The sequence below is a fragment of the Pongo abelii genome, chromosome 11 (assembly GCF_028885655.2).
Source record: "Pongo abelii isolate AG06213 chromosome 11, NHGRI_mPonAbe1-v2.0_pri, whole genome shotgun sequence".
NCBI lineage: Eukaryota > Metazoa > Chordata > Mammalia > Primates > Hominidae > Pongo > Pongo abelii.
The window spans coordinates 122,257,198-122,284,495 of NC_071996.2; the positions used below are offsets into that span (position 1 = coordinate 122,257,198).

Genomic DNA, 27,298 nt, shown 5'->3' on the forward strand with positions numbered 1-27,298 from the left:
GTGTGCTCAGCATGAGCCAATGTTTTAATTGAGCTTACCCTCTTCTTCCTCCACTGTTGTCTGTGGGGAGTAGGAGGTGCAAATCACCTGCCTGTTAGTTTTTAGGTCACCAGACCATAGGGTGTCCATCTACCTGGAAGAAGGAACTGCCCACCCCTCAGATAGCCTGGACTCTCAGCTGGGTTCCGTACCCAGATGGAACTCTGACTTGCCTCCTTTTGAAGGGCAGCAACTGTGTTTTTTGTGTGGGATGGCCTGATGGGTGAGCTCTAGCAGAGCAATATCTCTTCTACCCTTCTTCTGCTGTTAGTAAATCACCACAATTTTAACTGAATGCAAGATTATATTTCCCAGCTTCTTTTGCAGATAGTATGGCCATGTGACTAAGTTTGACCAATGAAATTTGAGCAGCAATGTTATATACATATATATTATATGATAGAAGGGTACCCTTAGGAGGAAAGGGAACCCTTTCTTACTGGCTAGAATTACAATACGATGATGGGAGCCGGAGCAGCAAACTGAACCCAACGATGGAAAATGCAGTTTGAAAATGATAGAATATCCCCCACCCCTGTCCTGGTCTGCCTACCTCTGTATTGTTATGTTAGAGATAAATAAATTTCTGTCTTGTTTAAACAACCGACAAATTGAACCTTTGTTATAGCAGCCAAGCGTCTCTCTGACTAATACATCTATGTTGCAGGATTGAGGTAGGATTAGGAATTACATATGTAGATAATGACCCTGCATGTTCATGCAGTGCTTAGTGTCTACTACACACTGTGCAAAACACATTATATGCCGTGTCCCATGTAATCCTTTGCAACCCTATGAGGGGAATACTTTTACTATTACAGTTTTACAGATGACAAAACTGAGGCATAAATAGATTAAGTAACTTGATCAAAATCTCAAAGCTAGTGGGATGGAGCCAAGAATCAAACCCAGACTCAGGCACCACATTTATAACCACTAAGCTTTATGGAAGACACAGACCTGCCCCCTCTAGATCTCCAACTATGAGGCTTTGAAGGCAGGCAGGCAGGCACAGGAGGGCTCTGACCCTTCAGTAGCCATCTCCTGCTGCTGTCAAGGTTGGGGTGGAGGAGGACTCCAGGGGTAGACACCAGGGCTGCTCAACACTAAAAGCATAGCGACTTCCCAGTTTTCAAGAAGAGCTCTGCCCTGCCCCGTCTCTGACCCTACACCTGCCCTTTGCCTCTCAGATCTCCCACCCTGCTCTGACCACAAGCCTGGCCCCACCCATCCTCTGGCAGGGTGAATCAGCAGAAGGTACTGGCTTCAGCTGGGTAATAAATACTCCCTGGGTGATTGATTTTAGCCTCTGGCCATGGCATCATATTTCTTGAAACTCTACTTCTTGGCTCACTCGCAGACTGGGTATATAAAAGGACCCTGCACCCTGACCCTAGGGTGAATTTGGCTGCTATCTCTGGAGATCTGATTTGTCTCAGACATGGGGTTGGGGATCCTGTTTAAGTGTTATTTTTATATCAGGAGGAGGAAAAACAGCTTGAGGAGGCCAAGAATGTAGCCTGGATGAGACCCATTACTGAATAAATCACAAATAGGGTCCCCTAGGCCAGAGCAGTTGGGAGGCTGGGAGAGCAGCCTTCATATCCATCACAGGACACAACTGCTCTGTCCTGTTTGTGTGTGGCTAGATGGAGCAGCATCTGTGCAAATGTCTCAAGGACCTGGAAAGAACCAGCACCTTGTTAATGCAATTTAGTCAGTGCCACAGGCCCCATTACTGAGTCTTTTTCTGTGAGCAATTGGGAATTGTAGTGGACAGTCGTTGCTTTCTATACCCAGTATCCATTTACCCCATCTTTTGGCAAACTTCTGGGTTTTCCTTTAGGAAACCACATTCCCTCAATTCACCTGCAGCACATGATTTTCAGAAGGGCTCAACTGTGGGTTCCACGAAGTATTCCTCTGGTTCAGATGTAGCCAATTAGCACGCCAAATGCCTCTGGCCATGGTGAAGTGGGCATTGACAGAATTAGTCCAATAGGGGTGAATCCTGGGACTTTTGCTGGAGTTAGAAACTCTTTCCCACTGCCTTTGGAACTGTAAGGATGTAAGTGTGGAGATCCTGGATGCTACTATGCAGAGTGGAGCTGCCTGAAGATGAAGCCAAAACAAAAGGCAAAATAGCCACTATGACTAAAAAGACCAGGCTCTCCTGACATTCATTGCGTCCTTGGATCAAACTGTACCTGAAGACCCACCACTTGGTTTTTGAGTTACATGAACCAATAGAATGGTTTTTTCGCTTAATGCAGTTTGAATTGAGTCTTCTGTCACTTGCAGCTGAAAGAATTCTAACTGATATCAGAGTTAACAAAGGAACAGAAGACTTGGCCAGATGTAGCAGCTCATGCCTATAATCCCGGCACTTTGGGAGGCTGAGGCGAGCAGATCACCTGAGGTCAGGAGTTCGAAATCAGTCTGGCCAACATGGTGAAACCCCATCTCTACTAAAAATACAAAAAATTAGCTGGGCATGGTGATGCATGCCTGTAGTCCCAGCTACTCGGGAGGCTGAGTCGGGAGAATCACTTGAACCTGGGAGGCGGAGGTTGCAGTGAGCCAAGATCATGTCACTGCACTCCAGTCTGGGCAACAAGAGTGAAACTCCATCTCAAAAATAAATACATAAATAAGAGCAAGAAAGAAACAGAAGACTTAGACACCCTCAAAGGCTTCTGGGGGATGTTCAGTCATTGCTTTTTCCTGAGAAATAGGGCATATTTGAAAAAACAGCCCTCTCCCCTCTCCCCTCTCCCCTCTCCCCTCTCCCCTCTCCCCTCTCCCCTCTCCCCTCTCCCCTCTCCCCTCTCCCCTCTCCCCTCTCCCCTCTCCCCTCTCCCCTCTCCCCTCTCCCCTCTCCCCTCTCCCCTCTCCCCTCTCCCCTCTCCCCTCTCCCCTCTCCCTCCCCTTTCTTCGGTCTCCCTCTCCTTCTTTTTTCGGTCTCCCGCTGTTATCGAAGCTGGATTGTACTGCCATGATCTCGGCTCGCTGCAACCTCCCTGCCTCGGGCTCCTGTGACTCTCCTGCCTCGGCCTGCCGAGTGCCTGGGATTGCAGGCGCGCGCCGCCACGCCTGAATGGTTTTTGTATTTTTGGTGGAGACGGGGTTTCACCATGTTGACCGGGCTGGTCTCCAGCTCCTGGCCTCGAGTGATCTGCCTGCCTCGGCCTCCCGAGGTGCTGGGATTGCAGACGGAGTCTCGCTAACTCAATGCTCAATGGTGCTCAGGCTGGAGTGCAGTGGTGTGATCTCGGCTCGCTGCAACCTCTACCTACCAGCCTCCTGCCTTGGCCTCTTAAAGTGCTAAGATTACAGCCTCTGCCCCGCCGCCACCCCGTCTAGGGAGTGAGGAGCATCTCTGCCTGGCCGCCCATCGTCTGGGATGTGAGGAGCGCCTCTGCCCGGCTGCCACCCCGTCTGGGAGGAAGTGAGGAGCGCCTCTGCCCGGCTGCCACCCCGTCTGGGAGGAAGTGAGGAGCGCCTCTGCCCGGCTGCCCCGTCTGGGAGATGAGGAGCACCTCTGCCCGGCCGCCCCATCTGGGAGGTGAAGAGCGCCTCTGCCTGGCCGCCACCCCGTCTGGGAGGAAGTGAGGAGCGCCTCTGCCCGGTTGCCCCATCTGGGAAGTGAGGAGCGCCTCTGCCTCGCCGCCACCCCGTCTGGGAAGTGAGGAGCGCCTCTGCCCGGCCGCCACCCCATATGGGAAGTGAGGAGCGCCTCTGCCTCGCCGCCACCCCGTCTGGGAAGCGAGGAGCGCCTCTGCCTGGCCGCCACCCCGTCTGGGAAGTGAGGAGTGCCTCTACCCGGCTGCCACCCCATATGGGAAGTGAGGAGCGCCTCTGCCCAGCCGCCCCTTCTGGGAGGTGAGGAGCGCCTCTGCCCAGCCGCCCCTTCTGGGAGGTGAGGAGTGCCTCTGCCCGGCGCCCCGTCTGGGAGGTGAGGAGCGCCTCTGCCTGGCCGCCACCCCGTCTGGGAGGAAGTGAGGAGCACCTCTGCCCAGCTGCCCCATCTGGGAAGTGAGGAGTACCTCTACCCGGCTGCCACCCCGTATGGGAAGTGAGGAGCGCCTCTGCCTGGCCGCCCACTCTGGGAAGTGAGGAGCGCCTCTGCCTGGCCGCCCACTCTGGGAGGTGAGGAGCGCCTCTGCCTGGCCACTCCGTCTGGGAAGGGAGGAGCGCCTCTGCCCGGCCACCCCGTCTGGGAGGTGAGGAGCGCCTCTGCCCGGCCGCCACCCCGTCTGGGAGGAAGTGAGGAGTGCCTCTGCCCGGCCGCCCCGTCTGGGAGGTGAGGAGCGCCTCTGCCCAGCCGCCACCCCGTCTGGGAGGAAGTGAGGAGCACCTCTGCCCGGCCGCCCCGTCTGGGAAGTGAGGAGCGCCTCTGCCCGGCCGCCACCCCGTCTGGGAGGAAGTGAGGAGTGCCTCTGCCCAGCTGCCCCATCTGGGAAGTGAGGAGCGCCTCTGCCCGGCTGCCACCCCGTATGGGAAGTGAGGAGCGCCTCTGCCCGGCCGCCCCGTCTGGGAGGTGAGGAGTGCCTCTGCCCGGCCACCCCGTCTGGGAAGTGAGGAGCGCCTCTGCCCGGCCACCCCGTCTGGGAGGTGAGGAGTGCCTCTGCCCGGCCGCCCCGTCTGGGAGGTGAGAAGTGCCTCTGCCCGGCTGCCACCCCGTCTGGGAGGAAGTGAGGAGCACCTCTGCCCGGCTGCCCCGTCTGGGAGATGAGGAGCACCTCTGCCCGGCCGCCCCGTCTGGGAGGTGAGGAGCGCCTCTGCCTGGCCGCCACCCCGTCTGGGAGGAAGTGAGGAGCGCCTCTGCCCGGCTGCCCCATCTGGGAAGTGAGGAGCGCCTCTGCCCGGCCGCCACCCCATATGGGAAGTGAGGAGCGCCTCTGCCTGGCCACTCCGTCGGGGAGGTGAGGAGCACCTCTGCCCGGCCGCCCCGTCTGGGAGGTGAGGAGTGCCTCTGCCCGGCCGCCACCCCGTCTGGGAGGAAGTGAGGAGCACCTCTGCCCGGCCGCCCCCTCTGGGAAGTGAGGAGCGCCTCTGCCTGGCCGCCACCCCGTCTGGGAGGAAGTGAGGAGCGCCTCTGCCTGGCTGCCCCATCTGGGAAGGGAGGAGCACCTCTGCCCAGCCGCCACACTGTCTGGGAAGTGAGGAGCGCCTCTGCCTGGCCACCCCGTCTAGGAGGTGAGGAGCGCCTCTGCCCGGCCGCCCAGTCTGGGAAGTGAGGAGGGCCTCTGCCCGGCCGCCCTGTCTGGGAGGTGAGGAGCGCCTCTGCCTGGCCGCTACCCCGTCTGGGAGGAAGTGAGGAGCGTCTCTGCCCGGCCGCCCCGTCTGGGAAGTGAGGAGCGCCTCTGCCCACCCGCCCGGTCTGGGAAGTGAGGAGCGCCTCTGCCCGGCCGCCCCGTCTGGGAGGTGAGGAGCGCCTCTGCCCAGCTGCCACCCGGTCTGGAAGGAGGTGAGGAGCGCCTCTGCCTGGGCGGCCCCGTCTGGGAAGCGAGGAGCGCCTCTGCCCGGGCGGCCCCGTCTGGGAAGCGAGGAGCGCCTCTGCCCGGCCGCCCTGTCTGGGAGGTGAGGAGCGCCTCTGCCCGGCTGCCGTGTCTGGGAGGTGTACCCAACAGCTCCGAAGAGACAGCGACCATCGGGAGCGGGCCATGAGGACGATGGCGGTTTTGTTGAAAAGAAGAGGGGGGAAGTGTGGGGAAAGGAAGGAGAGATCAGATTGTTGCTGTGTCTGTGTAGAAAGAGGTGGGCATAGGAGACTCCATTTTGTTCTGACTAGGAGAAATTCTTCTGCCTTGGGATGCTGTTGATCTATGGCCTTTCCCCCAGCCCGATGCTCTCTGAAACATATGCTGTGTCAACTCAGGGTTAAATGGATTAAGGGCGGTGCAAGATGTGCTTTGTTAAACAGATGCTTGAAGGCAGCATGCTCTTTAAGAGTCATCACCACTCCCTAATCTCAAGTACCCAGGGGCACAAACACTGCAGAAGGCCGCAGGGTCCTCTGCCTAGGAAAACCAGAGACCTTTGTTCATGTGTTTATCTCCTGACCTTCTCTCCACTATTATCCTATGACCCTCCCATATCCCCCTCTCCGAGAAACACCCAAGAATCATCAATAAATACTTCATAAATTAAAAAAAAAAAAAAAAAAAAAAAAGGGAATGAGGAAGGGCACCAAAAAAAAAAAAAAAAAAAAAAGAAAAAACAGCTAGAGTGAATCAATAAACTATCAATGAAGGTAAAAAAAAATACTTGGAGAGGCTGGCCACGGTGGCTCATGCCTGTAATCCCAGCACTTTGGGAGGCCAAGGCAGGAGGATAGCTTGAGCCCAGGAGTTCAAGACTAGCCTGGGCAACATAGTAAGACGTTGTCTTTACAAAAAATAAACATAATTAGCCAGGCATGGTGGCACGTGCCTGTAAGTCCCAGCTACTTGGGGGGGATGAGGAAGGAGAATCGCTTGAGCCCAGGAAGTAGAGGCTTCAGGGAGCCGAGATGGCACCACTGCACTCCAGCCTGGGTGACAGAGTGAGACCCTGTCTCAAAAAATAAATAAATAAATAAATAAACTACTTGGAGAAAATAGAGTAAATGAAAGATCAGAATGGGACACAGTTATTAAAGGAAGGCTTCCTAAACAAGGTGAGTTTGGATATAGAAATAGTAATCATGACAACAGAAACTATTTACTGAGCCCTAACTATGTCCTGGAAAGCATGTTAGGCATGTGGTAGAAAATCTTTCATGATAGTATCTGTATTGGGGAGGGCACTTTCTGTTATCCGATAGCCCCTTTCTCACTTAATCTTGGAGATACTTAGTTTATTGCCTTAGGGAAGAAATGACACAATGCAAACAGGAGCATCTTCTGGCTTTGAGTTTCAAAAGTGAGATCTTCTGGGAGGAAAGGGAATAATACACTTTGCTTAAATAATATTTGAGAGTTTTGGCAGGCTAGGTTATTCAGAAAATATCTTCCACTAAAAAACAGCCTAAAATGCTAGATAAAATATAAAGAGCATCTTCTTAAAAGCACTGAAAAGACAAGATAACAAAGACTTACTAGGCCTAACTGAAAGGAAAATGGGCACACAGTGAAGCTCATAAGAAAAGAAGTGATTTTTGTTCAAGGGCATTTGTCAGTTCTAGCGAGAACCACATGGGGTGATAAGGGCCCAGGACCCACACAAGTTGAGAGTATGATAAGAGACCCCATATATAGAAAGCTGGAATCTCAAAAAACCACACCCTCAGAGTGAGTGTAAGCCAGAAGCAAACTTACATGGATTTATAGTCAAAGTGTTCCTCATCTGAATGTCCGGAGAGTATCAAACCTTGAACTTGGTTTAAGAATCAATAATGATCTCACGTGCCTGGCAGAAGCAAATATGAATGTCTCTGAAGAAAGTTATCATCTTCCAAGGTCACAAATTATTCCAACAGTACCCAACACATTCTTGAAGATAACAGGTACACAAGGAAACTAGGAACCATGAGCAAGAACCAGCAGAAAGACAGCTAGCAGGAAAGACCCATGAAAACCTCAGAAATCAGCATTATCAGACACTTTATATGTAACAATAGGTTTACTATGTTTAAATAAATAAGATAAGTTTGAAAAAGTAGGGCGCAAGTAGGAAACTATAAAAAGCAGCATGGCAGATTTGAAAAAAAGTGAATAGAACTTCTAGAAATGAAAAATACAGAAATGAAGGTAAAAACTTAATAGATGAATTTAATGATAGACTACACAAAGCTGAAAAGAAAACTGAACATTAGGTCAGAAGAATTTACCTGGAATGTAATACAGGGAGATTAAAAAATATAAAAGACAATAAAAGAGCATAAGAGACATAGAAGTCAGAGGAGGAAAGTCTAAAATATATTTAAATAGAATCCCAGAAGGAGAGTAGAGAGAGGATGGGGCAGAGCACTATTTGAAGAGATTAGCTGAGGTTTTCTGGAACTGATGAAAAATAACAATGTCTATCTTTGAGAAGCCTATGAATCCATAGGGGGATAAATGAGAAGAAACCATACCTAGGAACATTGCAGTGAAAAATGCAGAAACCAAAGAGAGAAAAAAAATTGAAAGTAGCTGGAAAAAAAGACAGGTTACTTCCAAAGAAATGGCAGTCTAATAGCTGACTTCTCAATAGAAAATGGAAACCAGAAAATGGCAGAATATTTTCAGTGTGCTGAAAGTAACAACCAACTTGTAATTTTAATACCAAGAGGAAATTTACAAATAAGATAAAAATTTGTTTTATGATCAAAACGAAGTTTATCACCTCAATGAAGAAAAATTCGGAAAGAAGAAAGTGATCATCTTACATGTTGGATGTAAGAACTAAGAAGACCTAAGAAGAATTAAAGAAGAAGAAAAGTGGTAAAAATGTAGATAAATCTACATGAATACTAACTGCAAATATACACACACACACACATATTTTATTCATATATGTATATTTATGTATAAAATAAAAATTATGTTTTGTGGGGGTAAATAATTAAAATATTGCCAACTATAATATATAAATTAGGGGCAGGGGAAAATGGAGTTAAAGTATTTGAAAATCCTAGTGTTATCTAGGAAGAGGAAACGATTTTGATTAATTTTCGATTTTGATATATTAATCATCCAGACTTCTGTGGCTTCTGTCTCCCTTTTACACCAGCCAACAGGAACCTTCCATCTACTTCTTCAGATCAGCTACTTGAAAAAACATTCCCACAGCTAACCTGCTGGTCCCTAGTAATACTCATCATTTCCTTATATCGTAGTTCTCTCCTTCCCAGAGTCCCAGGGTGTGGGTGTGAGGGAGAGAGCTGGGTTACAGTGATGGTCAAGTGCAGCCTCACTTCTCACCTGGATTTACAGCCTCTAATATCCCAGCTCTGCTGCCCAGTAAAGCCTTCTCTACCAGATGTCTTTTATACACAGTGACTTTGCCTTAAGGGCCCATCCCCCTTCCTACCCTATGTCCCCTCACTCCTCCTTTTCCTCCTCTTCCTCTTTCTCCTCCCTTCTTCCTCCTTCCTCCTCCTCCTTCTTCTTCTACTTTTTCTCCTCCTCCTCCTCCTCCTCCTCCTCCTCTTCCTCCTCCTCTTCCTCCTCTTTCTCCCTCTTTCTTCCCTCCTTTACCCCAGTTTGACCTTTGGGAAATTCCACTCCACCAGCTGCACATGTTTAAATGCCAATAATAGGCCAACCTCAAGTTCTCTACCACAGAGCTTCTGGGTGGCTTGCAAACCAGAGTGGACATACGTCTTTAGCAGTCTTATTTTACCTAGAGGCCTCAGAGAACCTTTCTTTGAGAAGAGTGTTGCCTCATTCTGTCAGGGAGGGTTTCAACAGAGCTCCTGTTCTGCCCAGCCAAGAAACATTGCCACACTAGGTGTGTGACTTTCAGCAAATCATCTACATTCATTGAGCCTTGATTTCCACATTCCTAAAATGTGAATAATAATTTCTACCCGACAGAGTTGTTTCAAGAATGAGAACGAATATGAAAAGAGTCTGGTACAGGGGATGTGGAACATGGAAACCCTTGTACACTGCTGATAAGCATACAAATAGGTACAATCACTTTGGAAAACTGGTGTTATCTACTAAAGCTGAACAGATGCCTATCCTATGACCCAGGAATTCTCTTCCTGGATATGCATCCAACAGAAATGCATTCATCTGTGCACCAAAAGATATATACTAGAATGTCTAGAGCAACATTATTCATGATTGGTTCAGAGAGAACATATTCCCAAACTGGAAACAGTTTAAATGTCCCAGTAGTAGAATGGACAAATACATGTTGGTATTCATCAACTCATACAGAATAGTAAGCAGTCATGGGAATGAGTGAACTACATACAAGTATATGCAACAATACAAATGAATCGCACAATGAAAGATGCCAGACACAAAATAGCATATGCTGTCTGACTGCATCAAATCCAGAAAAAATTAGTCTATAATATTAGAAGTTATAATGAGGCCAGGCGTGGTGGCTCATGCCTATAATCTCAGTACTTTGGGAGGCCGAGGCAGGAGGATCATTTGAGGTCAAGAGTTCAAGACCAGCCTGGCCAATGTGGTGAAACCCTGTCTCTTCAAAAAAATACAAAAAATTAGCTGGGCATGGTAGTGCATGCCTGTAATCCCAGCAACTTGGGAGGCTGAGGCAGGAGAATCACTTGAAACCAGGAGATGGAGGTTGCAGTGAGTCGAGATCATGCCACTGTACTCCAGCCTGGGCGACAGAGTGAAAATCTGTCGGAAAAAAAAAAAAAAGTTAAGATGGGAGGAGGAAAGGGTGGTGTCTGGATAGGTCACTAGGAATTAAATGTATGCTGAAGACACAATTACAACTACAGTCCTCCCTTTAGTTGCCCAAATTTGGCAAAAGACATACACCTACAGATTCAAGAAACTGAGAAAACGCCACACAGAATAAACCCAGTGAAACTTGTGCCAAGGCACATCATAGTAAAACTTCTGAATCTAAAGACAGAAAAAAATCTTGTTTTTTTAAACCTTTCTCTTACCTTAAGATTTCTTTTTGTCTTTTTGTTGTTGTTGTTAAGAAAAAAAATCTTGAAAATGATAAGACAGAAAGGACACTTTGCATATAGGAGAAAAATAGTTTGAATGACAGCCAATTTCTCCCCAGATATCATGAAAGCCAGAAGGAAGTGGCACAACACATTTTTTGGTCTTTTTTTTTGAGATGGAGTTTCGCTCCCGTTGCCCAGGCTGGAGTGCAATGGCACCATCTGGGCTCACTGCAACCTCCGCCTTCTGGTTTCAAGCAATTTTCCTGCCTCAGTCTCCTGAGTAGCTGGGATTATAGGTGCCTGCCACCAGGCCCAGCTAATTTTTGTACTTTTTAGTAGAGATGGGGTTTCACCATGTTGGCCAGGCTGGTCTTGAACTCCTGACCTTGTGATCTGCCCGCCTTGGCCTCCCAAAGTGCTGGGATTACAGGCATGAGCCACTGCGCCTGGCCCGACACAACATTTTTTAAGTGCAGAAAGAAAAGTACTGTCAACTCAGAATTCCACATCCAGTGCAAATTTTTTTTTTCAGAAATGAATGAAAAAACAAGATTTTCAGATACAGGAAAATTGAGAGAATGTGTCACCAGCAGATCTCCCCTAAAAGAACAGATAAAGGAATTTCCCTAAACAGAAAGATAAAGACATGTAAAGGAAGGTAAGGTTTCTATACTTCATTTGTAGTGGTACTATGCTCAACCAGTAGACTGTGATAATTTAAGTCTATATATTGTAATACCTAAAGCAATTACTAAAAAAGCATAAAGAGATATACTCCAAAACACTACCGATAAACCAAAATGGGTTTCCAAATAAATGTTCCAGTAACCCCTTTTCACAAGAAGGTGCCAAAAGCAAAGAAGAAAGCTCCTGCTGCTCCTAAAGCCAAAGCCAAAGTGAAGGCTTTGAAGGCCAAGAAGGCAGTGTTGAAAGGTGTCCACAGCCACAAAAAAAAAAAAAAAAAAAAGAAGATCAGCACATCACCCACCTTCCAGTGGCCCAAGACACTGAGACTCTGGAGGCAACCCAAGTATCCTCAGAAGAGTGCCCCAAGGAGAAACAAGCTTGACCACTATGCTATCCTCAAGTTTCTACTGACCATAGAGTCTGCCATGAAGAAGATATAAGACAACAACATACTGTGTTCATTGTGGATGTTAAAGCCAACAAGCACCAGATCACATGGGCTGTGAAGAAGCTCTATGACATTGATATGCCCAAGGTCAACACCCTGATTAGGTCTGATGGAGAGAAGAAGGCATATATTTGACTGGCTCCTGATTATGATGCTTTGGATGTTGCCAACAAAATTGGGATCATCTAAACTGAGTCCAGCAGGTTTAATTCTAAATATATGTATATCTTAACTTTTCACCACAAAAAAGTGTTCTAGCAACTAACAAGGAAAAGAAAACAGAAAGATAAAACAGAGGAAACAAACAGAAAATAAAATGGCAGGTAAGCCATTAGACATAAATGGTTTAAATACATCAATTAAAAGACAGAGACTGGTAGAGTGGAATAAAAAACATGATCAATTCTATATTGTCAACAAGAAATTCACTTCAAATATAAAAATATAGGCAGATTGAAAGTAAGTGAATGGAAAAAATATATCACGCAAACACATTCATCAAAAGAAAGAAGGTACCACTTGGTTGAGTTTATGGGGGAAAAAGAAAAGAGGAGTGGTTATATTAATATCATATAAAGTAAGGCCAGGTGCGGTGGCTCATGCCTGTAATCCCAGCACTTTGGGAGGCCAAGGCGGGTGGATCACCTGAGGTCAGGAGTTTGAGACCAGCCTGGCCAACATAGTGAAACCCCGACTCTACTAAAAATACAAAAAATTAGCTAGGCGTGGTGGTGGATGCCTGTAATCCCAGCTATTCGGGAGGCAGAGGCAGGAGAATCACTTGAACCCAGGAGGTAGAGGTTGCAGTGAGCCGAGATCCTGCCATTGCACTCCAGCCTGGGCAACAAGAGCGAAACTCAGTCTCAAAAAAAAAAAAAAAAAAAAAGATCATACAAAGTAGCCTTGAGAAAAAAAATTCCAGGGACAGAGAGGGATATTACATACTAATAAAAGGGCCAATCTTATCTACAAAGAAGATATAGCAATTCAACCTACCAAGAAGACACAGCAATTCTAAATGTGTTTACATAAAACAGCAGAGCAGCAAATCATGTGAAGCAAAAATTGATCAAACTGGAAAGAGAAATAGACAAATCCACAATTCTAGCTGGAGACTCCAACACCCCTTCATCAACAATTGATAGAATAAATAAAGAGAAATAGAAGAATATAGAAAAACTCTAGCACCGTCGACCAACTGGAGCTAATCAACACCAACAGAACATGGCACCCAACAACAGCGAACATACATTCTTTTCAAATGCCTACAAAATATATATCAGATACACCATATCCTGGGGCATAAGACAAACCTTAACAAATTTAAAAGAATTGAAATCATACAAGTAGGTCCTCTGACTGCAATGGAAACCACTAACAGAAAGATAGCAAGAAAATCTCCAAACACTTGATAACTAAACAACATGCTTCTAAATAATCCATGGGTTAAGACTCAAGGGAAATAAAAACTACATTGAACTGAATTAAATGAAAACACAACATACCAAAATCTGCAGACCATGGCTAAAGCATTACTAGGAGGGAAATTTATAGCATGAAATACTTACATTAGAAAAGAGGGAGATGGGAGGCTGAGCGCAGTGGCTCATGCCTGTAATCCCAGCACTTTGGGAGGCCAGGGTGGGCGGATCACCTGAGGTCAGGAATTCGAGACCTGCCTAACCAATATGGAGAAACCCTGTCTCTACTAAAAATACAAAATTAGCTGGGCATGGTGGCACATGCCTGTAATCCCAGCTACTTGGGAGGCTGAGGCAGGAGAATCGCTTGAACCCAGGAGGTGGAGGTTGCAGTGAGCTGAGATTGCACCATTGCACTACAGCTTGGGCAACAGAGTGAAACTCTGTCTCAAAAAAAAAAAGAAGAAGAAGAAAAGAGGGAGATGGGAAAAGACGTTTCTTTAGTAAGCTAGAAAGATATCTGGGACATATTGTTAGGTGGGAAAAGTAAGGTGTGGAGCAGTAACACAGTATGCTATATTTGCATAAGAAAGGGTGGGCATGGCTGGGCACAGTGGCTCGTGCCTGTAATCACAGCACTTTGCAAGGCCAAGGCAGGTGGATCACGAGGTCAGGAGTTCAAGACCAGCCTGACCAACATGGTGAAACCCTGTCTCTACTAAAAATACAAAAATTAGCCAGGCATGGTGGCACGTGCCTGTAATCCCAGCTACTCAGGAGGCTGAGGCAGGAGAATCGCGTGAACCTGGGAGATGGAGGTTGCAGTGAGCCGAGATTGTGCCACTGCACTCCAGGCTGGGTGACAGAGCTAGACTCGGTCTCAAAAAAAAAAGAAAAAAAAAAAGGCGGGCAGAACTGCTGGTGGGTGTGTGAATTAGTTCAACCATTGTGGAAAACAGTGTGGCCATTCCTCAAAGACCTAAAAACAGAACTATCATTCAACCCAGCAATCCCATTACTGGGTATAAAACCAAAGGAATATAAATTGTTCCACCATAAAGACACATGCACGCATATGTTCATTGCAGCACTATTCACAATAGCAAAGACATAGAATCAACCTAAATGCCCATCAGTGGTAGATCAGATAAAGAAAATGTGGTACATATACACCATGGAACACTATGCAGCCATAAAAAAAGAATGAGATCATATCTTTTTCAGGAACATGGATGGAGCTGGAGGCCATTATCTTTAGCAAACTAACACAGGAACAGGAAACCAAATACCACATGTTCTTACTTACAAGTGGGAAATAAATGATGAGAACACATGGACACATAGAGGGGAACAACACACACTGGGGCCCATTAGAGGGAGGAGAGTGGGAGGAGGGAGAGAATCAGGAAAAATAACTAATGGGTACTAGGCTTAGTATCTGGGTTATGAAATAATCTATACAATAAACCCCCATGATACAAGTTTACCTATGTAACAAACCTGCATTTTACCTGTGAATTTAACATAAAAGTTTAAAAAAAAAAAAAAAAAAAAAAAAAGCCAGCCGCGTTGGCTCACGCCTGTAATCTCAGCACTTTGGAAGCCTGAGGTGGGCGAATTGTTTGAGCTCGGGAGTTCACGACCAACCTGGGCAACATGGCGAAAACCCGTCTCTACTAAAAATACAAAAATTAGCCGGGCGCGGTGGTCCACATCTGTAGTCCCAGCTACTTGGGAGGCTGAGGTGGGAGGATCGCTTGAGCCCGGGAGGTGGAGATCGCAGTGAGCCGAGATCGCGCCACTGCACTCCAGCCTGTGTGACAGAGCGAGACTCTGTCTCACAAAAAAAAAAAAAAGAAAGAAAGAAAGGGGGGCCAGAAAAGACATTTGTATTTGCTTGATTCTGCATAAAGAAACACTGAAAGGATACGTGAACAATAAAAGTGCTTACCCACAGGATCTAATGGGAGTTCCGCTGGGAGAGGGCTGGAAACAGTAGAGTGTATGGGGATGATGTGGGAGCAAGATTCCTCCATCTATGTTTGGTTATATTGCCATGATTTGTTGAGCTTTATAATCTATTACCCATTTAAAACAACAAAATATTCTTGTTAAAAAATTTTTTTAAGCATCAGGAAAACGTGGTCCACAATCTTTCCACCAGATAATTCTTTTCCACCTTTCAAAAGTAATAGTACGTTGTTAGAAAACTCCAAATCAATGTAGCCAGGTGTAAAATTGAAGAATAAATCTCCACTTTCTCAGATTCCCAAGGTAATCTGTAACAGTTTCTTATGTTTTCTTCCAGAAAAGTACCCATTTATAGGATTTATCCTGGATATGCTGTTCGTGTTTTCTCATGAAGAGCATGTCTTGACTGTGTCATTATATGTGCCAATTTACGGTATTTGCTATGATATGTGTAATTATTTATCTATTGATGGGCATTCGGGTTGCCTCTAGCTTTTTGAAAAAATTTTGTCTGTTTTGCTAGTACCAATAACGCCCTAACAGGCAGTGTTGTTTAAACACTGTGAAATTACAAATTCATTTTGAACTTAGAAGTAAAAATGATGTATTTGGGTCTTCTGTAAAATTCGATAGTTTTGCATGATGCCAGATGTCTTTTCCCCAAGAGGCATTTAAAAACACTTTTGTAAGCAGAAAGAGAAAGAGTGAAAGGCAAAGTCTCATCTTAAGCTCTTCCCCCACTCCCCTATTCCCAGAAGTCCCCTCTCCCGCACCCTAGAGTCCCCAAGGGAAAGTGGTGCTGGAATGGAATGTCACTTTTTAAATACCAAGGGTTTAGGCTCTAATTGCTACTAGCCCAGAGAGATAAAATGCTTTGCCCTAAACGAGGCCTGGAACCCGGCTTCTTGCCCTGTCCCCAAGCCGAGATCTTCTGAGCAGCGCTGTCCCTGCAGTCAGGCCCTGGGGGACCTCAGTCTGATGCTCACTTTTCCTGTCTCATCTCAGCTCTTTTCCGCCCTCCGCTGGAAGGTCTGGAGTAACTCAAATCTGCTCCTTAGGCTCTGGCACCCTCTGCTGGCTTCGATGATTCACGACAATCCTTAAAAGACGGTCGGAACTACCCTCAACCATTCCCGCTCTTCACTGCCATATGGGGAAACTGAGACAGCAAGTGGGGAAGTGAGTTGGTCAAGAACTCAAAGCAGGCCGGGAGCGGTGGTTCACGCCTGTAATCCCGGCACTTTGGGAGGCCGAGGCAGGCGGATCCCTTGAGCTCAGGAGTTCGTGATCAGCCTGGGCAACATAGTGAAACCTCATCTCTAAAATAAATAAATAAGTTAGCGCGCCTGTAGCCCCAGCTACTCGAAAGGCTGAGGTGGGAGGATGGCTTGGGCCCAGGAGGTGGAGGTTGCAGTCAGCCGGGATTGCAGCACTGCACTCCAGCCTGAGCGACAGAGTAAGACCCTGTCTCAAACAACAACGACAACAATAGCAACAACAACAACCCCTCGAAGCAAAGCATCTCCTAGGATCAGGATTTGGACCTTCTGACCCTTCTTCCAGCACTGTTTCCGGCACAGCATTGTTGGAGGGAATGGAGAAGGCACAGAGATGTCATCCACTGGGGCGGTATGCTTTTCTACCTATTCAGGCGGAAACTCCTGGATTGGAGAAGCAAATGCTCAGCTGAACTCGTCCTTTGCTGTGCTCAGAAGCAGTGGGTCCTGCTGCCCCCTCTGGGATGCTTCATTCCTCCCCTCTACACATGGATGGGTTTAATAGCCCTCGGCATAGGCCGCGCATCCCCAAATGCAGTTATTCATAGGCCCTTTTAGGTATTTTTCCCATATCTGTGTACCACCTGCACTACTATAATTATTTTATTTTATTTTATTTTATTTTAATTTATTTTTTCTGAGACGGAGTCTCACTCCATCGCCCAGGCTGGAGTGCAATGGCGCAATCTCGGTTCACTGCAACCTCTGCCTCCCGGGTTCAAGCGATTCTCCTATCTCAGCCTCCTGAGTAGCTGCAACTACAGGTGCCCACCACCACACCCAGCTAGTGTGTGTGTGTGTGTGTGTGTGTGTGTGTGTGTGTATGTTTTTCCTGAGACAGAGTTTCATTCTTGTTGCCCAGGCTGGAGTGCAATGGCGTGATCTCGGCTCACTGCAACCTCTGCCTCCCGGGTTCAGGCAATTCTCCTGTCTCAGCCTCCTGAGTAGCTGGGATTACAGGCGTGTGCCACCATGCCTGGCTAATTTTTGCATTTTTAGTAGAGACAGGATCTCACCATGTTGATCAGGCTGGTCTCGAACTCCTGACCTCAGGTGATCCACCTGCCCCGGCCTCCCAAAATGCTGGGATTACAGGCCTGAGCCATTGCACCCAGCCAATTTTTGTATTTTTAGTAGAGATGGGGTTTCACCATGTTGGCCAGGCTGGTCTTGAACTCCTGACCTCAGGTGATCCACCCGCCTCTGCCTCCCAAAGTGCTGGGATTACAGGCATGAGCCACCGCGCCAGGCCCTATTTTATTTTTTGAGATAGTGCTTCACTTTGTCATCCAGGCTGTAGCGCAGTGGTCTGATCATAGCTCATTGCAGCCTTGATCTTCTGGGCACAAGCGATCCTCCCACCTCAGCCTCCTTAGCTGGGACCACAAGCATGCACCACCATGCCTGACTAATTTTAAAATTTTTTTTAGAGATGGGGTCTCGCTATGTTTCCCAGGCTGGTCTCAAACTCCTGGGCTCAAGCCATTTTCCTGCCTCAGCCTCCCAAAGTGCGGGATTACAGGTGGGAGCCACTGTGCCCAGCCAGACTATGATTTCCTTAGTGTTTTTCTTTAAATGGTCTCATTTTAAACCTGAAATTCCAAGTAAATGTGTCATCCTTACCCTGGGTAAAGATGCACAGGTGCATCTGGTTTCCTGAGAATTGTCTTTGAGTGCTCATTAACCTCACCTAGTGTGAGAAGACTTGATCCTCACTCTGAATTCTTCACTTAAAAAAATAACCATTATTTACCGGCCGGGCGCGGTGACTCATGCCTGTAATCCCAGCACTTTGAGAGGCGGAGGCAGGCACATCACTTGAGGCCAGAAGCTCGAGACCAGCCTGGCCAACATGGTGAAATCCCGTCTCTACCAAAAATACAAAATTTAGCCGGATGTGGTGGCGCATGCTTGTAATTCCAGATACTCAAGAGGCTGAGGCAGGAGAATTGCTTGAACCCGAGAGGCAGAGGTTGCAGTGAGCCAAGATCTCACCACTACACTCCAGCCTGTGCGACAGAGTGAGACTCTGACTAAAAAAAAAATTACCCAATCCAAAAAACCCACCATTATTTATGAAGGAGAACCTGGATTTTTCAGTACTGGCCTTCCTCGGTGGCTTGGTGTCTTCACATCACTGTTACATCCTCATTACAGCTCTGCGGGGAAGGCATTCTTATCCTTGTGGGAAATCGAGGCACAGACAGGCTAGTTACTTGCCCAAGTCCCCATAGTTCTTAAGAGGTTGAGCTGATTCGATCACTTTCTATTTCCAAAGCCAACTGATACGATCTTGCTTGCCTTCTAAAATTAAAAGTAGGATGATGCAAAGCTATAGTTAAGAAATCATGGGCCGGGTGAGGTGGCTCGTGCCTGTAATCCAAGCACTTTGGGAGGCCAAGGTGGGCAGATCGCCTGAGGTCAGGAGTTCAAGACCAGCCTGGCCAACATGATGAAACCCTGTCTCTAGGAAAAACACAAAAATTAGCTGGGCATGGTGGCGGGCACCTGTAATCCCAGCTACTTGGGAGGCTGAGGCCTGAGAATCGCTTGAAGCTGGGAGACAGAGGTTGCAGTTGCAGTAAACCAAGATCACGCCACTACACTCCAGCCTGGGCGACAGAGTGAGACTCTGTCTCAAAAAAAAAAAGAAAGAAAGAAAAATAAAAGAAATCATGATGGGCCAGATTCTGTGCCATCGGGGGACTCACTATGCAGTGGGGGCAGACGGAGATGGTGGGAGGTAGACATGTGAGTACAGTGGGTGGACCATGCTGTGATAGAGGCATGGGCAGGGTGTCAGACCTGGATATACAGGAGGTTCCAGGAATGTGTGGGCCATAATTCCGGGAGATAGTGGGGTGGGGAGTGGAGGGTGGTAGGAGGAGGAGTGGAGAAGAAGGAGCATTAAAGGGTCCTGCCTTTGATGTCATTGCCCCTGCTGGGTACTTGTGGCTCCCTTTTATCACTTATAGGCCATCTAGTAACATTCTCTTTTTGATGGGGTGGCTCTGTCTGGGGCCTTGGGTTGGGGTGGAGGTTGTGCTGGACCACTGTGGGATAGGCAAGGAGGGCGTGCTCAGGTGGGGGTTGGGGAGCTATGTGCAGAGGCACAAGCTGGAATGATAATACCATTCAATGATAATGATCTTGGCCTCAGTTTCCTCATCTGCCAAACATCCCAGAGTAAACACAGAGTGCCACCCAGGTTCCCCTGCAAGGAAGGACGTGCTGACCATCTGCAGGAGTGTGGTCAACAGATGGTCTCCAGCTGTCAGCTCTTTCAAGGTTGGCCTCAGCTGCAGAGCCCCTTCTCTGCAGGGGCTGCCCACATAGCTAGTGACAGAGTGAAGTGAGGTGCAAAGGCCTGGCCATTTCAACTCAGTAAGGGACACTTTAACGGGCAAAACTCCCTCCAGAGCTCAAGGCTCCTGGGTTGGCGGAGGTGTGTCTGCCTAGTCCTGCTTCCTCCCTTTCTGCCAACAGGTGTTGATTCCAAATAAACCTCTTGCATCCCAGTCTCCTTCTCAGCATCTACTTTTGGAGAACCCAGCCTGTAATCTACCCCTATTATTATTTCTGTTTTTTAAATTTTATTTTATTTATTCATTATTTTGAGACAGAGTCTATCTCTGTCGCCTAGGCTAGAGTACAGTGGCGCAATCTCAGCTCACTGCAACCTCCATCTACTGGGTTCTAGCGATTCTCCTGCTTCAGCCTCCCAAGTAGCTAGGATTACACACTCCTGCCACCATGCCCCCGGCTAATTTTTTTTCTTTTCTTTTCTTTTCTTTCTTTTCTTTTCTTTTCTTTTTTTTTTGAGACAGAGTCTTCCTCTGTTGCCAGGCTGGAGTGCAGTGGCGTGATCTTGGCTCACTGCAACCTCTGCCTCCCAGGTTCAAGCGATTCTCCTGCCTCAGCCTCCCGAGTAGCTGGGACTACAAGTTCACGCCACCACACCCAGCTAATTTTTGTATTTTTAGTAGAGATGGTGTTTCACCATGTTGGCCAGGATGGTCTCAATCTCTTGACCTTGTGATCTACCCGCCTCGGCCTCCCAAAGTGCTGGGATTACAGGCGTGAGCCACCGCGCCTGGTCAACGCCCAGCTAATTTTTGTATTTTTAGTAGAGACGGGGTTTTGCCATGTTGTCCAGTCTGGTCTCAAACTCCTGACCTCAGGTGATCTGCCCTCCTTGGCCTCCCAAAGTGCTGGGATTACAGGCGTGACCCAACATGCCCAGCCTGATCTACCCCTTTTATATGCCAGGACATAAGAGGCATGCAATCAGTTTTGATTAAACTGTTCTGATTATGAATCCAAAATGTAAGAGTGATCTTGCTCGTCAGGACCTACCTTCTGGCCAGCCCTAGATTCACTTTTGGTGAAGGAAGGTCAGTCTGTGGGGTTCAGCGACAGCCTCCCTCCATGATCTGGCCAGCATAGAACCAGGGCAAATAACTACATAGGCTGAGGGGCAATTGCAGAAGGGCTTTTGAGAGAAGAATGGTAATTAAGAAGATGGTAGGTATTTCAGGCACTGCATCACTTCTGTTTAGTGGCTCCATAGACATTTATGAAGCACATATGGACCAGGCCTTGTGCTAGGAGGTAGAGGTGCTTTGGAGAAAGACCTTGGGAAGGGCTGGGTGTAGTGGCTCACGCCTGTAATCCCAGCACTTTGGGAGGCTGAGCCAGGTGGATCGCCTGAGGTCAGGAGTTCGAGACCAGCCTGGCCAACATGGCGAAACTCCATCTGTACTAAAAATACAAAATTAGCCGGGCGTGGTGGTGCACGTCTGTAATCCCGGCTACTCGGCAGGCTGAGGCAGGATAATCACTCGAACCCGGGAGGTAGAGGTTGCAGTGAGCCGAGATCGCGCCATTGCACTCCAGCCTGGGCGACAAAAGGGGAAACCTCTGACTCTGACTGTTCCCAACAGACTGTCCCCAGCCCCATGAGCTTTGGATATTTTCTTAATCAGTTCCCCTCTTATTTACTTTATTTTCACAGAATAGCTGCTGTTTCTAACTAGAAACCAAGCAATAGCCAAATAAAAAACTCCAAGTTCTTCTTTACCATTTAATAATGTCAACTATTTAGGAGGTTTTAAATTCTCTCCTGATCCTTATTGTTGTTCATGGTGTCTACTTCATAGTCTTTGTTGTGAAAACGACATTTTGGGTGCTCTTTTTGTCACTTGGCATTATTTTATAGAGACTGTTCCTTGTTACAGTAAAATGAATATATTTGTCATTTTGATGCCTGCACAATATTTTATTGTGTGGTCAAGTCATATATATATATACATATATATGTTTTATATATATATATAATTTTCTAGCTCTTGGGAACTTGGTAAAATAATAATAATAATAAAAAAAACAAATTTGGTTTAGCCATACCTTACTGCAAAGTAGGCATTACATCTGCTTCTAGCACTTATTTATTTATTTATTTATTTGAAATGGAGTCTCGCTCTGTTGCCCAGGCTGGAGTGCAGTGGCATGATCTCGGCTCACTGCAACCTTTGCCTCCCAGGCTCAAGAGATTCTTCTGCCTCAGCCTCCTGAGTAGCTGGGATTACAGGTGCGTGCCACCATGCCTGGGTAATTTTTTTTTATTTTTTATTTTGAGATGGAGTCTCACTCTGTCACCTGGTCTGCAGTGCAGTGGCACAATCTTGGCTCACTACAACCTCCGCCTCCTGGGTTCAAGCGATTCTCCTACCTCAGCCTCCTGAGTAGCTGGGATTACAAGCATGCACCACCAGGCCCAGCTAATTTTTGTATTTTTAGTAGAGATGGGGTTTCACCATGTTGGCCAGGATGGTCTCAATCTCTTGACCTCGTGATCCACCCACCTCAGCCTCCCAAAGTGCTGGGATTACAGGCATGAGCCACCGCACCCGGCCGAATTTTTGTATTTTTTGGTAGAGAGAGGTCACCCATGTTGGCCAGGCTGGTCTCGAACTCCTGACCTCAAGTGATCCACCCACCGCAGCCTCCCAAAGTGCTGGGATCGCAGGCATGAGCCACTGTGCCCGACCTTCTAGCTCGTCTTTATTTTTTTATTTGTGTCTCTTATTTTTGAGACAGAGTCTCGCTCTGTCGCCCAGGCTGGAGTGCAGTGGCGCGATCTTGGCTCACTGCAGCCTCTGCCTCCTGGGTTCAAGCCATTATCCTGGCCCAGTCTCCCAAGTAGCTGGGCCTACAGGCATGCACCACCATGCCTGGCTAATTTATTATTATTATTATTATTTTGTATTTTTAGTGGAGACGGGGTTTCGCCATGTTGGCCAGGCTGGTCTCGAACTCCTGACCTCAGGTGATCCACCTGCCTCAGCCTCAAGTTCGTCTTTAATATAGAAAATATATTTATAACTGTGGTTTCATGTATAGAGTAGCTTATTTTTTTTCTCTTGAATAACTTCCTGGTATCCATCCAGAAGTGAGATCCTGCAAAGCAGTCCATCAGTTTTGTTGGCATTTCTCTCCAGAAAGCATGGTCAAATTTATAGCTTCATGTGCATTTTTCCACACCTCTGTCAGCTTAGAGTTTTACACCTTCTAAAAGGTTTTTAGTTTAACAAGTTGATGTTCTTCCTGATTCTAGTTTTTGTTTTATTTTTTATTTTATTTTATTTTATTTATTTTGAGACAAGGTCTTGCTCTGTCATTCACACTGGAAGGCAGTGGCGCGATCTCCGCCTCCCGGGTTCAAGCGATTCTTGTGCCTCAGCCTCCTGAGTAGCTGAGACTACAACGGACTATAAGGCATGTGCCAACACACCTGGCTAATTTTTGCATTTTCAGTAGAGACGGAGTTTCGACATGCTGGTCAGTCTGGTCTCGAACTTCTGGCCTCAGATGATCCACCCGCCTTGGCCTCCCAATGTGCTGGGATTGCAGGTGTGAGCTACCGCACCCGGCCTCTAAATTTTGCATTTCTCTGGGAAATAGACTTTCAGAAAGTGTTTTCTCTTGAGGTGTGATATCCCAGGAGGCGCCAGGAGATGGCGCTGTGACCCTGTACTTAGGCTCCCTCAGAAGGCGCTGTGGATTTAGTGGTAGGGTGGGGGTGTGTGTGTGCATCAGGAGAGGGGATATCGAGAAATCCAATGGGCTTCCGTGCCCCAGTTTTCCACCTGAGTTCAGAAGACCTGGTTTGGGGGATGCGGAGTCTTCATTTCCTTGCCCTGCCCTGTGGCGAATCTTTCACTCTACCCAAGTTCAAAAGAACCTAAGTCGATGAAGTGTTCACTGAAGAGGCCAGACATAGTTCATGCCCTCCAAAACACTCATTCATAAGCAAGTGGCGTGAAAATGCTGCATTTCCTACGAAACAGGTTCAAAGTGCTATGAGTTACTGGTAATTGGAGAGGTTGCCTCCAGCTACAGCGCTGGGGTCTTGCTGGGGGTGGGGATTAGGCTGGGCTGGCTGGGGAGTTGGAGTGTGAACAGAGCGTGGAGGGGAGGGAGTGGAGGCCAGGGTTTGGGGTCTGACCAAGAGCCGCTATGAGCCTGGATCCTTCCCGGAGACAAAATGGAAGTTGAGACTGGGAAAACAAGCGAAAGACATACTATGATGGAAGCATGATGCCAAGCCGAGAAGTATAAACTTTGTTTTACAAGCACCAGTGTGCCTGTGGAAGTTTCACAGCAAGAAAATGGTAGGATCTTGTCTCTGCTTCGGCACAATTAGCCTGAGGTTTAGCTAATTCAGTGCTTTTCCTTCTGTGTTCTACAGATGCATTGTCTTCATCCGACTCAGGAGTGACTGGTAGGGTCGCCCACTTTCCTCTTCCTGAAGCCCTCTCTTTCCTTGGCTTCTATGAAGCCCCTCCTCTGTCTCCTTTGCAGCCTTTTCTCTTCATCCAGCCATTAGACTGCACCTCAGCAAGGCTCCGCTCAGCCTGTACTCTCCCCTGGGCCATCTCAGGTTAATTACACCCTACACCGAGATGACTCAGCCCAGGCCTCCCTCTGAGCTCCAGACCCATTTATCCAACTGCCAACTTGACAGTTCCTCTTGACTGTTTTTGGAAGCATCTTTAACTCAAGTCCCAGACTCCTCCACCCAACCTTGCCTAATGCTGGTCGTCTTCCGGTGTTCCTTGCTGTGGGGACAACCAACACCAGCATCCATCCAGTTAATCAGGTTAAAACTCTCCAAGGCATCCTCCACACCTCCACCTTTCTCACCCCCTTTCCCAACCCATCCCCAAATCCACTGGATTTGGGGATTTCCTTGACATAGGTCAGAACTGTCTGCTCTTCCCATACTCCTCTGCCATTCACCTAGGTCAAAGCCACACCATTTTTCACCTGGACCACTACAGAGCCTCCTAACTGCCCTTCTGTGTGGCTCCTCTCCAATCCCCTCTTCACACTGTGGCCGGGGCCATCTTTTCAAAGTATAAAATTGACCATGTTGCCAACTACCTTAGTGAAATCTCTACATTGGCTTGGCTTCCCATTGCTTTTTTTTTTTTTTTTTAACCCCATATTGTTGAAATAATACATACAGAAAAAAGCATAAAACAAATGTACATTTGAGGACCCTTGAAACAAACTGTCATGAAAAGAGACGACCTTGACAGCCATCCCTCTCCATGTGTCCCTCAAAATAGAACTGCCTCCTTCCCCCACCTCCAGGCCAACTCTCCTGACTTTTATGGTAAGTGTCTTTTTTTTTTGGTCACTCCAACATACATCTCCTAAATACTATAGTTCAGCTTTGCCTGCTTTTTAAAAAAGTTATCTATCTGTTAGGTCTTCATTAATCTAGAGATCCTCTTCCATCTCTTTTACCTTCCCTCTTGCAATGAATTTGTCCTGTAATGTTTCCATTGCTTTTAAAATAAGAAAAAAGAATTCTTTTCCATTCCTGTAAGGCCTTTCTTGGTCTGATTTCCCCCAAATCCCTCCAGCCTAATCTGCCACCAGGCTCTGCTGCTCACTCTCATTCCAACCTCTTTTTGCCCACTCCCCCACTCTCCCTCCATCACTCCCCTCCACTCTCCACCGCACCCGCCTCCTCCTCCCTGCAGGACTTTTGGAAAGGCTGCTCCTTCTGCCTGAAATGCTCTTCCCTCCCTGTGTCTCCCAGTTAACCCCAACTTATTTATTTTACATCTCAGCTAGAGTGTTCCCTCCTTAGAGAAGCCCTCCCCGCCCCCATGACCTGGTCAATCCTCACCCCACAGCCTCTTACAGGCCCCTCCCTTCTTTTCCCCAGCATGGTCAAGGTTGTTGGCTTTCCTTTTACTTGAGAGATGATGTGATTAAAGACTGTCAGCTCCATGTGGGTAGGAGTTATGTCCACTTTTGCTCACCATCTCCCCCCCCCCCGCTACCCAGCTGGGACCCTGGCACATCAGTGTCCAATTACAAATTTGCTGACTGCTGCCCAGGGAGAGAGACACCAGACAAGACATCAAAAGGGAGGCTGGCTCCGGAGACCTGGATTTAGGAGCCCCGTTTCCCGCAGAAGTGAGAGCTGAAGCAGCAGGGACAGGTGGTGTCCCAAGAGCAGAATGGAGCAGTGAGACGAGAGGAGGGCAGAGGCTCTTCCCTAGAATGCTTGAGACCAGGCCAGGACCCTTTGCCCACCCCACGTCAGTACCACAAGAGCCAGCCTGGGCCAGGATGGCTGGAGAGGCTCCTGGGGCCAACCACTCCCACTTGGGCCCATGGGGCTAAGCTAAGTGGAAACAAATGTTCCCTGGCTTTCCCCCAGCCCAGTTGTGGTGGGCGAGCAGCAGCCCCTCCCTCCCTAGCCCGTGCTCTCCTGCCCCGTTTCAAGCTCCCCCTGGGTTCTTGCTCCCCGGACTGGTGGGGGCATGGATAGGCTTGAAAGAGGTGGAAGATGGGAGGCAGGTGGGCTCTGCGGGAAGCCGGGGCCTGGTGTAGGGGATTCTCTCATCCCTGCCTTGACTAAAGCTGGGAACTTGCTCTGGAAAAGCACACTTTCCTGACTTCAGGTGGGCTGCGGGCGTGGGAGTAGAGCTGTCTGTAATGCAGAAGGAAGAGGAAAATAAGCCTCTCTCCTCGCTCTCTTTTCTTTTTCTATCTTTCTCCATCTCTCTAAGGGGCTGGCCTTTCCTCTCTCTGTTCTCCAGGGACCCAGAAACCCAGGGCTCTCAGGAATTCTCAAGTCATGTCACCTCCCTGAAGGAATAGGAGTTCCTGGGGACAGAGAGAGGGAAGGACAGATAGGAGTTCTGGGGACAGAAGGAGGGAAGTAGGGAGGGAAAGAGGGAGGTTCTTGGGAGGGGAAGGGTCACAGACCCAAATTCCTAGGCTCCTGCAGCCTTAGCCATTCCAAGAAACGACAAAGAAAGTGATTTAGAGACAGACACAAATAGAGACCGAATTATGGACATGGGAGAGATGTAAAAAGGCACAGAAAGACAGTGAGAGAGAATCCGCCAGAGACAGAGGGCTTTGCTTTCGCCCGCAGCGATTCTGATGTTATCTATTTCCAGCTGCCTCTCCCCCCTTACTCCACTGCCCCCACTCTGCGCCTCCTTCCTCCTCAACCTCAAGTCTCTCCTTCCCTGTCTCTCTTTTGCACAGGGCCTAGACATAGTATGAGCAGCTTCCCAGGATTTAAGGCGGAGCGATGAAGGAAGGTGGGGTGGGCAGGGCCTAGAGGATAGGGAGGGGGGTCAGACTGTCACCTCCCCATTCAGGCCACCCATTTCTGGGCTGCTGTCTTCCCACTCCAGTCTCTTGTGAATGTTCTTCTGCATGCATATCTCTGCAGAGGTGGTGTGTGTGTGTGTGTGTGTGTGAAGTGTTTCAGCCTGAGCCAGCCCATCTGTGTGTCCGTCCATACCTGTGGGTAAAAAAATCACAGCACCGTCTGGGGGAGGGA

The 27,298-nt window shown here is 47.9% G+C and overlaps 1 pseudogene; it reads left to right on the plus strand.

Moving 5' to 3' along the window:
* Positions 1-11,412: 11,412 nt before the first annotated feature.
* LOC129057826 (large ribosomal subunit protein uL23-like) lies at positions 11,413-11,936 on the plus strand (annotated as a pseudogene).
* The last annotated feature ends 15,362 nt before the right edge of the window (positions 11,937-27,298 follow it).